We start from the raw sequence: 12,019 nt of genomic DNA on the forward strand, positions 1-12,019 counted from the left end.
GAATGTTGGCCGCGGAGAGGGGAGAGACACGCGTGGCCGGCGGCCATTTTGACTACAAGGCCTCGGAAACTCACGGCTTCATAACGAAGCATCTGTGAGAGATCCAGACCCAATTTTTGGAGATTCCAGTGGCGGACAGTCACTGCTTGCAACACGTGCTGGTGGAAATGCAAGTCATTTGCATTTTCACTGTTTTTCATCGAGTTTAAGGGTGGAGCTACCTGGAGGCCTACTGGATGCACACTGGGGCCTACCCTGCTCGATTTTTGGATTCTTCAATCCTACACCGGCTGAAGTCTGGAACCTGGTGGTCCTACATTTGCCTGGAAAACCCTCGAACCTGGACATCATCTGAATCACCTGAGGGGCTGGGATCCTCATCAAGGTACTGGTTGTGTTTGGTGTCCAAGTTGCGGCCCCATCACGGGGTGCCTGTGCGCTTTACACCATGGATCAAGGTGCAGCGGCCGCCGTGGCCCAACAGCAGGCTGCTGCTCCAGCCCAACCCCCGCCTGCCCTTCCACCAAGACCATTGCAGAGACCTCCCGGTACCCTACAGCCAATGCCAGAGTTTGATGTCTCGGGCACGCCATCAAGCCTGGGACAGAGGTGGAAGATGTGGATGGACAGGCTGGAAATGTACTTCAGGGCCACGATGGAGACGAGTGACGACAGTAAGTTGGCCACTCTCCTGTATTCTGCAGGCCCTGCTGTGCACGAGATCTTCTTGTCCTTGCAACCAGCGGATGGGTCTTTTGATGCCGCCAAAACTGCGCTCCACAATCACTTCCTGCCCATGGCCAATGTGGATTACGAACGGTTCCTAATGGGCAACACCAGACAGAAAGATGACGAGACTTTGGATGTGTTTTATGGGCGGCTGCGCAGGCTGGCGGCACCTTGTGCTTGGAATGACCCTGATGATATGATTCGCAACCACCTCATTCAAGGCTGTTCCTCTGGTAAACTGAGGCGTCAAATCCTGCGCGAGCCTGGTATAACACTACCCCGCATCCTAGAACTGGGGAGGTGCCACGAGGTGTCGGAGCTGCGGGCATCAAGGATGGAAGCGGGTGTGCGCCCTGGTAGGGTGGAAGAGGTATGCGCAGTCGGAAGAGGTCGCGGATCAAGACGCCCCATGAATACTCAAAGTCCACGGCCCCAAGTGGCGCAGTCCTCGTGCCTAAAATGTGGATATGACCTCCCGCACCCAGCAGACTGTCCAGCAGCGGGAGTGAAGTGTGGACGATGTGGGGGCACAGACCATTTTGCAAGAGTGTGCAGATCGACGGTCCCGAAAATGGTCCCCAGGGGACCTGTCCGGGCTGGCTCTTTCCGCCCCCAGAGAACATCCAACGTTGCCCAGGTGGACCAGGCCGACGATGGCCCCCCTCAAGAAGGTGAGGAGGAAGAAGAAGATGAAGAGAATGTTTTCTTCGTGTCATGCGTAAGAATGCTGAAATCGCACTCCAAGAGACAGCCGAGATGCGACGTACTGGTCAATGGGGATTCAGTACCCATGTTGGTGGACACGGGGGCGTCCGTGAACGTGATGGCCAGGCAACACTATGATGCAATGCAGGCACCACCACCGCTGGCGGCACCGAGAGCGCGCATTTTCACATTTGGAGGCAACCATCCAATCCCACTGGATGGTGTGTTTGTGGCTGACACTCAATATGGCAACTCAGGCATTCGGGCAAGGTTTTACGTCACGCCGGTGAGCACCAACACGCTCCTCTGCTGCGCAGCTGCTGAAGCTTTGGGGATTGTGACATTCGCATACAACGTATATCTTGACGACATCCAGGAGCTCCTGGAGAAGCACACATCCCTCTTTGAAGGCATTGGACAGTTAGTGGGGGAACCAGTCCGCTTGCACATTGATGAGTCCATACAACCGGTGGCTCTGAAGCACCGGCGCATACCGTTTCACCTCAGGGATCTGGTAGACCAGGAATTGGACAACCTTGTTCAGCTGGACATAATTGAGAAGGTGGAAGGCCCCACTCCTTGGGTCTCACCCATTGTCGTCGCACGGAAGCCCAAACAACCAGATGCAGTAAGGATTTGTGTCGACATGCGCCTGCCCAACAAGGCGATCAAAAGAGAGAGACACCTAACCCCCACCATGGACGACATCATTGCAGAATTACAGGGGGCGAGATTCTTCTCCAAGCTGGACTTGAGGGCAGGATATCATCAGGTGGTTCTGCACCCTGAGTCCCGATACATCACCACCTTCACCACCCATCGGGGCCTGTATCGGTATAAGAGGCTGAGTTTTGGAGTGTCCTCTGCAGCGGAAGTTTTTCAAAACATCATAAGAGGGGCATTAGCAGATCTGGATGGGGTCATCAACATCAGTGACGACATCTTAGTACACTCCAAGTCAGAGGCAGAACACATGGCCCGCCTTGCAAAGACATTTGAGCGCCTCCGTCTCTTGGGACTCACCTTACACAAAGAGAAATGCGAATTCCTCAGGACAACAATCGAGTTCTTTGGGTTCGTGTTTAAAGCGGATGGGGTGTCACCCGACCCCCGTAAGGTGAAGGACATCAGAGAGGCCCGCCCACCTGAAAACGTCGCTGAGGTGAGGAGCTTTTTGGGCATGGTCACTTATTGTGGCCGCTTCATCAGGAATCTAGCGTCCCGCTCTGAGCCTCTAAGATCTTTAACCAAGAAAGACTCCGTGTGGCAGTGGGGGCCCCTCGAGCAGGCGGCATTTGATGACATCCGGGGTGCCCTAGCGGCAGAAGACACCATGGCGTTCTTTGACCCTAGCCTGCAGACGGAAATAGTCGTGGACGCCAGTCCCTATGGTCTGGGGGCGGTCCTCACTCAAGTGGGGCGCGAGCAGGAAGTTTGGCCAATAGCCTATGCGAGCAAGGCACTCTCGGACACTGAACAACGCTACTCGCAAATCGAGAGGGAGGCCCTGGCGGTGTTGTGGGGTTGCAGGCATTTTCGCCTATACATTCTAGGGCGTCCTGTGACTGTCATCACTGACCACAAACCACTGCTACCCATCATGGCAGGCTCCTCCTCCAGACCACCAGTAAGGATAGAGCGCTGGATGCTTGCCCTGCTTGAATACGGCGTGTCGCTGGTGTATCGGCCTGGTGTAAGCAACGCTGCAGACTATCTGTCACGTCACCCATGTGGGGATGCCTGGGCGTCTGTGTCCGCGGAGGAGGCTGATGAACACGTTCGTCTCGTAGTTGAGTCTGCCACCCCCAACTCCATGCAGGTGGAGGAGCTGGAGCTGGCGTCGAATGATGATGAGTGCTTCGCCATTCTAAGACTGGCCATGCAACAAGGTGCGTGGAAGACGGTGCTTGAAGCGCTTGACCGTCGAACATGCGAAGCCAGGGTGGCACTGGAACAGCTCTGGAAGGTGCGGGAAGAACTTGCATTCTCGGAATCGGGACTCCTGCTGAGAGGCGACAGAATAGTGGTGCCACAGACGAAGATCCCACAGATAATCGCTCTCGCCCACCAGGGCCATCAAGGGGCGCCCAAAACAAAGGCTCGGCTTCGCCAGAAGGTGTGGTTCCCGGAGCTAGAGCGGAGGGTAGAAGAGTTTGTGGCCTCGTGTCGGTGGTGTCAGGCCGCATCCCCAGCCCAGCGGGACCCATCCATTGAGACAATGCCTAGGGGAACCAAGCCATGGGAAGTAGTGCATGCTGACTTCGGCTCTACATCTAGAGGGACGCACTTCCTAGTGATGGTCGACGAGTGGTCGCGATACCCGGAGGTGGAATTTGTGGAGTCGCTGGCGTTTGGTGACGTGGTGATCGCCGTGGAAAAGATCTTCGCCACCTATGGCCTTCCATCGGTTGTGTGCACTGACAATGGCGCACCGTATCAGGGTGAGAGCTTTGCTGAACTCTTAAAGAACTATGGCATTCAGCACAGGAAGGTCACACCCCTCTGGCCCAGGGCAAACGGGGAGGCCGAGCGCATGATGCGCACCCTTAACAAGGTGTTCCGGATCACCCAAGGCAAGGGTGAATGTCTGCAGAGGGCCCTGTATGTATTCCTACGGGGATACAGAACCACTCCCCATTCATCGACGGGAGTAGCACCGGCGGAGGCCCTCTTCCAGAGGTGCCCTCGGGATGTCGTACCTGAGGTAGGGGCCCGAGAGCCCGCCATCATTGACAATGAGCAGGTGGAGGAAGATCGGCTGGCAAGAACTCGGGCGGAGAACATGAGAAGAGGTCTGAAGCCACCCAACATTGCCCCAGGGGATGAGGTATTAGTGAGGAACCGTCATCCGCAGGGCAAGCTCTCCCTAACATACGAGCCCGCCCCCCTGGATGTTGTAGCGGTGAAGGGGTCTATGGTGACTGCATCAGATGGGACATCGTCGGTGACCAGAAATGCCAGTTTCTTTAGGAGACTGGGTGACCCGGGAGCGAATCGAGTAGAGGCTGGCGAAGAACTACCCGACGATAGTGGAGGAGATGTCCCCACCATGGACTCGCCTGTTCGCGGAAGAACCGACTCAAGTACTCCGGTAAGGGACAGTGGCAGGAGGTACCCCCTGAGAACAGGGTGTGGGAAACCTGCCCACCTGAGTGACTATGTGACGGACTGATCTGGGGTCATGTTGGCGATGGGTCGCCGGACTGTGTGAAGGCACCGCTGGGGATCCAGGGTGGTTGCCAATAAATGGGGGATTCCTAATGTGTGTGCTGTAAAGTAGTGATTAGTCAGTTTTGTGTGCTGTAGAACGTAGAACAATTGTATCCTCCTTTGTGTTTGTTGTTATGGAAAAGGAGGAGTGTGGCGTGGCCCCTTTAAGGGCAAGCACGCGACGGAGTGACGTTCACTCCGTCGCGTGCCATATAAATAAAGGGGCGTCGCCCGGCGGCAGCAGAGCCACCGGGGAGCCCACACGAACAGCATCGGTCTCCGTGTGTCTCTGTGTGCATGGGGGTGTGGGGGCTCACGGGGAAACACAATACTATGTTTACTGGAGAAATATAATAATATAATGGGCCTCAAATCCTGAAGTCTTGCCTTACAGCTTTGTTACATCACCAACATTAAACCTGGCAGGACATAAAAGACGGACTCAGAAACAAACACCCGGAAGCAGTCACGGTGTGGGCGGTGGTAATGGGGGGCAACCGGACACGCGACCCTCGCTGATATTCAGAGGCGCAGGCCTGTTGGGATATCGCCCCATTTTGCTGTCACGCCAGCTCCCCTCGCCACGTACAGTAACAAAAGGATGACAGGGGGGTGGGGGGGAGGGGGGGGAGGGCGGCAAGGGAGGTGTGAAAGCCCAGACAGAAATAAAGATGAGACCACAAGCCATGGAAGACTGGGAAAAGGAACAAAAAGAGCTCTGTGAGCAGATCATGAGCTGATGAATGGGGGCATGGGGGGCAGGTATATAAAGTGTTGTGTGTTGGTTTAGTGGTTGGCAGCGAGAGAGCGTCATGACGATACCATGACACTTCTCTAATAAAAGGGGCTCCGCTGGCACGCATAGGGCAGTGCAGCAGAGCCCCAGGAAGCAGCAACTCGTGTCTGTATCTTTATTGGGGGGGTCCTATTGCCACGTGGTCACTGCCTGGTTTGCGGCCTTGCCTGGGTTTCCCCAGTGCAGGCGCCGCCATTGCTGGGGTGATCCCCAGCCTGGAAGTCCATGCCCTGGTGATACCGGCGCTGCAAGGTGAACTCTGCCTTAAAGACACTGCGAGGACGCAGTGTCCCTGTGCAGTTTCGGCACGATCTGTGGTCTGCCCATTGGCGACGAGGGCGGTCTGGGCCCCACGCACCGTGCTGTGTGTGGGCTGCTGGAAGCCCATGGAGCGGTCCTCCCTGAGGCGTCTGCCACGTGACTGAGGTGGCTGCCGGGCCGCATGGTCTGGCGGGAACAAAGGAAAGGGGCGGAGCATCTGCTCGGTCGGCCCTGCGGGGAACAAGCGGCCCTCATTTGGATCCGGGCCGCCTGGTGAAGTTGGAGTGGACGGCTGTAGGACAAAATAACCATTTATCCTCTGTTTGCGTTGCGGCGCCTGCCGTGAGTGCAATGAGGCTGCCGGGCCGTGTGGTCCGCATGGAACCTAGAAAGGGGCGGAGTTTCTCCTGCGTCAGCCCCGCGCATGCAGGAGCGGCCGGGGGGTTGCACTGGGAGGAAGGAAGGCCCCATTAAGACCCACGCTGCTGCAACACAGCGGCACACCAAATGAGTCGGACGCTTGTTACAACATCTCGGATTCCCCACAGGACTGCCTGCTAGGGGCATGGCTTCATTGCAATGAACCCCGGGGACAAAGAGCGGGGGCGTGGCTAACGAAACCGGGCCGCGGCGGTGAATATTGAGGGTGTCATCCGCCTCAGGCGAGTGGATGGGTGTATCCTCCTGTGAATGCCAGGCTCTAAGTCAACGAACATCAGCCCCAAAGAAGGAGGAACTGTAAAGTGGCAAGGAATACACTGGGCTGCTGGGGTGAAATTGAAGTATACATAATGGGCAACTGGCCCTGCTGAGGGGTGAACCCAGTCACAACAGGGACAGGAGAAACACCAGAACTTGTGTCTCCCACTCCACAACGGGCCAGGGAAGAAAGCCCGCCATCCCCTTTATACACTCGAGGAGGATGTCCTCCCCGGGGGACTGGTGAAGGGTCCTAGCGCCCGGGACCTGATGGGGGGATAGAAGGTGTCACCCCTCCATTTGAGTTGCCAGCCTGCCCCCAAGTTCCCCCAGGAGGTTGCGGCTTCTCAAGGAGTGCTTCTGTGCCTCGGGAAGAATTCTACTGGAGTCACATCATCCGAGGCCCGCGGTTTGTGAGCACACCCAAGGGGCCCCCAACGGTAGTCACGCCCTACACCCCGCCTAGGAGTCATGATGACAGAGGACGACAACAAGGGGAGATGTCGAGGACAGCTCGCGCCACTACATCCCTTTGACGTGGTGGGATCGACTGCCAATTTGGGACCACAGTGGACAGCCTGGGTAGAGAACCTGGAGCTGTACTTTGAGGCGGAGGAGATCAAGGACACCGCCAAACGCCCAACACTCCTGTACTCCGCCGGGCTGGCTGTCCAGAGGTTGTTCAAGACGCTAAGGCCCGCAAATCAGATCTATGATGCGGCCATCGCAGCCCTGAACACGTACTTCAGACCCATGGTCATCAGAGACTATGAACAGTTCAGGATGAGGTGTGCGAGGCAGGAGGAAAGGGAGAGCCTTGACGCATTTCATGGGAAGCTACGCGGCATTGCACTGTCTTGCTCCCTGGGAAACTTTGAGGAGGATGAGGTCAGAGCGCAGATCATCTACGGCTGCAGCTCTTCGAAGCTGCGCAAGCAAGTCCTGAAGGACCCAGCGCTAACCCTCGAACAGATCCTAGACCTGGGCCGTTCCCAGGAGCTGGCAGAGGTGTGGGCCTCTGTCATGGACTCATCCAGGCAACACCTCAAGTTGGAGGCCCCCATGCAGCGGATGAAGATGGAGGAGGTGGCCACTGTCGGCAAGTGGCAAGGAGGAAAACCGATGAGGAGGGGAGATTGGCCAAGGAGAGACCCTTAGGCTCCAATATGCCATCAGTGCGGGAGGGATCTTCCACACCCACAGGACTGCCCTGCGAAAGGACAAATCTGTGGGAGGTGCCGGAAGGTGGATCACTTAGCACGGGTGTGCCTTGCCCTGACACCAGCCAGCATGGCTTGACATCAGGGGGGGGGGAGTGAGTCGAAGGGGAGACGAACCCCCAGACCCCAGAGTGGCAGCGGTCCAAGTGGTGGAGGACGAAACGAGAACGCAGTATGATCTTGGAGAGGAGGAAGATGAAGAAAATGTATTCTTCTTGTCCTGCAGCAGCGCCACTGGCCAGTTCGATCCCGGAATCTTCTGAACTCCAACAGCCCACTGTCGGGTCCGTAGTGTGTGAACTGGAACACACCTTTTTGTTTGCAGTGCTAAAATTTAAGTTGTAAGTAGCTGTTAGGTGGTGCTCGGACTGGGATGTGCCCAAGATTTGCAGTGATGATGTAGGGGCACAATGGGTGCGCGAACTAGAATGCGCCAAGTTAGACCCCGGAGAGGGTCGCGGTTTGCAGTGGGAGGTGATTTTTCTTTCGTTATAATAAAGGAGGAATGTAGTGTGTTGGTCTAGTGGTTGGCAGCGAGAGAGCGTCATGACGATGTCATTAAGCCTCTCTAATAAAAGGGGCTCTGCTGGCACGCAGAGCAGCAGAGCCCCAGGAAGGGGTCACTCGTGTCTGTATCTTTATTGGGGGGTCCTATTGCCGCGTGGTCATGGCCTGGTTTGCGGCCTTGCCTAGGTGCCCCCAGGGCAGGCGCCGCCATTGCTGGGGTGCTCCCCAGCCTGGAAGTCCATGCCTCAGTGATCCGGGCACCGCAGGGTAAACCCTGCCTCCAAGACACTGCGAGGACGCAGTGTCCCTGTGCGGGGTCAGCACGATCTGTGCCCTGCCCCGGTGACCGGAGGCAGGCCACTACAGAAAGCAGCACGTACAGACACGTTGGTGCACAGGTGAGGTAGATGCCCAACAACCCATGTTCGCAATCAAACCCTGCATCTTTCATAGGCCCTGCGATATGCAGGAATGGGGAGCTTGGACCAGCCACCTCCTCATATCTTACTCAATTCCAGGAGCCACCACGGGCTAGGGATGTCAAGGCTATGGGCTGTTTACATGATTCCAGGCAGCACAAATGTAGGGGCAGACACGCAACTGGGACATATTCTATCCTGGCTCCTCTATGAAAATAGTACATTAGCCTTTGCTTTCGGAACTCAGTTCACAGTCGAAATTCTACTCCCGGGTCCGAGTTCTGGAGAGTTGTGCTCCATTTCCAGGACTGAGAGGAAGGTTAGGAATATAAAAAATAAGATCAGGTAGTAACAATGGCGTGCTTGAAGTTAAACCAGAGTAGGGATGGGAGGTAGTAGTAAAGATGGCACGCTCAAGGTTAAACCAGGAAAAGGATGAGAGGTACTAGTAAAGATGGCGCGCTCAAGGTTAAACCAGGAAAAGGATGAGAGGTACTAGTAAAGATGGCGCGCTCAAGGTTAAACCAGGAAAAGGATGAGAGGTACTAGTAAAGATGGCACGCTCAAGGTTAAACCAGGAAAAGGATGAGAGGTACTAGTAAAGATGGCACGCTCAAGGTTAAACCAGGAAAAGGATGAGAGGTACTAGTAAAGATGGCACGCTCAAGGTTAAACCAGGAAAAGGATGAGAGGTACTAGTAAAGATGGCACGCCTAAGGTTAAACCAGGAAAAGGATGAGAGGTACTAGTAAAGATGGCACGCTCAAGGTTAAACCAGGAAAAGGATGAGAGGTACTAGTAAAGATGGCACGCTCAAGGTTAAACCAGGAAAAGGATGAGAGGTACTAGTAAAGATGGCACGCTCAAGGTTAAACCAGGAAAAGGATGAGAGGTACTAGTAAAGATGGCACGCGCAAGGTTAAACCAGGAAAAGGATGAGAGGTACTAGTAAAGATGGCACGCTCAAGGTTAAACCAGGAAAAGGATGAGAGGTACTAGTAAAGATGGCACGCTCAAGGTTAAACCAGGAAAAGGATGAGAGGTACTAGTAAAGATGGCACGCTCAAGGTTAAACCAGGAAAAGGATGAGAGGTACTAGTAAAGATGGCACGCTCAATGTTAAACCAGGAAAAGGATGAGAGGTACTAGTAAAGATGGCACGCTCAAGGTTAAACCAGGAAAAGGATGAGAGGTACTAGTAAAGATGGCACGCTCAAGGTTAAACCAGGAAAAGGATGAGAGGTACTAGTAAAGATGGCACGCTCAAGGTTAAACCAGGAAAAGGATGAGAGGTACTAGTAAAGATGGCACAGAGCCAATCATGGAGCTAGAGCTGTTTTGGTCTTTGACTAATTTAATATTGTAGAAACTAGCCTCTTTTTAGGTCGAGTTTAGTGGAGGGTGACCTTCTTGGCTATCCCTATTAGATAGGTGGCGCTGCACCGTCCCCTAGGTTGAGATTCCCCTGGGGGCAGTTGTGTTCTTCCTCAAGGGACAGTATCGGTTTAGTTTGAAGTATTGATGTACCATTTTAATGTTCCCATGAGCCCACCCATGTGTGTTACATATATATGTTTTTGGCGGGATATGACTATTTGCTCGTATCAAGAATATTCCTTGTTGTTTTTTAGGTCCGCTTCAGGTTAAAAAAGGGAAAGGCTGAGAGATAGTAGTAAAGCTGGTGAGCTTCAGGTTCACACAGGGAAAGGCTGAGAGGTAGTAGTAAAGATGGTGAGCTTCAGGTTCACATAGGGAAAGGCTGAGAGGTAGTAGTAAAGATGGTGAGCTTCAGGTTCACACAGGGAAAGGCTGAGAGGTAGTAGTAAAGATGGTGATCTTCAGGTTAGAACAGAGAAAGGCTGAGAGATCGGAGTAAAGATGGTGAGCTTCAGGTTAGAACAGGGAAATGCTGAGAGGTAGTAGTAAAGATGGTGAGCTTCAGGTTAGAACAGGGAAATGCTCAGAGGTAGTAGTAAAGATGGTGAGCTTCAGGTTAGAACAGGGAAAGGCTGAGAGATAGTAGTAAAGATGATGAGCTTCAGGTTACAACAGGGAAAGGCTGGGAGATAGTAGTAAAGATGGTGAGCTTCAGGTTAGAACAGGGAAAGGCTGAGAGATAGTAGTAAAGATGGTGAGCTTCAGGTTAGAACAGGGAAAGGCTGAGAGATAGTAGTAAGGATGATGAGCTTCAGGTTAGAACAGGGAAAGGCTGATAGATAGTAGTCAAGATGGTGAGCTTCAGGTTAGACTAGGGAAAGGCTGATAGTAGTAAATATGGTGAGCTTCAGGTTAGAACAGGGAAAGGCTGAGAGATAGTAGTAAAGATGGTGAGCTTCAGGTTAGGACAGGGAATGGCTGAGAGATAGTAGTAAAGATGGTGCGCTTCGGGTTAAAACAGGGAAATGCTGAGAGATCGTAGTAAAGATGGTGAGCTTCAGGTTCACACAGGGAAAGGCTGAGAGGTGGTAGTAAAGATGGTGAGCTTCAGGTTAAAACAGGCAAAGGCTGAAAGAAGTAGTAAGGATGGTGCGCTTCAGGTTAGACCAGGGAAAGGCTGAGAGAAAGTAGTAAAGATGAGAGCTTCAGGTTAGAACAGGGAAAGGTGGAGGGATAGTAGTAAAGATGGTGAGCTTCAGGTTAAAACAGAGGAAATATGAGAGATAGTAGTAAAGATGGAGAGCTTAGGGTTAGAACACTGAAAGGCTGACAGGTAGTAATAAAGATGATGAGCTTCAGGTTCGCACAGGGAAAGGCTGATCGATGGTAGTAAAGATGGTGAGCTTCAGGTCCGAGCCGGGAAAGGCTGAGAGATGGTAGTAAAGATGTTGAGCTTAAGGTTAGAACAGGGAAAGGCTGAGAGATAGTAGTAAAGATGGTGAGCTTCAGGTTAGAACAGGGGAAGGCTGAGAGATAGTAGTAAAGAGGGTGAGCTTCAGGTTCACACAGGGAAAGGCTGAGAGGTAGTAGTAAAGATGGTGAGCTTCAGGTTAAACAGTGAAAGGCTGAGAGAAGTAGTAAAGATGGTGAGCTTCAGGTTAAACAAGAGGAAGGCTGAGAGATAGTAGTAAATATGGTGCGCTTCAGGTTAGAGCAGGGAAAGGCTGAGAGAAAGTAGTAAAGCTTGTGCGCTTCAGGTTAGGTTAGGGAAAGGCTGAGAGATAGTAGTAAAGATGGGAACTTTAGGTTAGACCAGGGAAAGGCTGAGAGTCAGTAGTAAAGATGGGAGCTTCAGGTTAGAACAGGGAAAGGCTGAGAGATAGTAAAGATGGTGCTCTTCAGGTTAGAACAGGGAAAAGCTGAGATAGTAGTAAAGATGGTGAAATTCAGGTTAGCACAGGGAAATGCTGGGAGATAGTAAAGATGGTACGCTTCAGGTTAGAATAGGGAAAGGCTGAGAGATAGTAGTAAAGATGGTGAGCTTCAGGTTAGAACAGGGAAAGGCTGGGAGGTAGTAGTACAGATGGTGAGCTTCA

At 53.3% G+C, this 12,019-nt stretch overlaps 1 protein-coding gene across 1 annotated transcript in view; it reads right to left on the reverse strand.

Annotated features, from left to right (window-relative positions):
* The window catches only part of MPP1 (MAGUK p55 scaffold protein 1), a 173,320-nt gene that overhangs the window by 46,842 nt on the left and 114,459 nt on the right, over positions 1 to 12,019 (reverse strand). The gene's annotated exons all lie outside the window — the stretch shown is intronic.

Source organism: Ambystoma mexicanum, chromosome 2q (assembly GCF_040938575.1).
Source record: "Ambystoma mexicanum isolate Mex_15411 chromosome 2q, UKY_AmexF1_1, whole genome shotgun sequence".
NCBI classification, from domain to species: Eukaryota; Metazoa; Chordata; class Amphibia; order Caudata; family Ambystomatidae; genus Ambystoma; species Ambystoma mexicanum.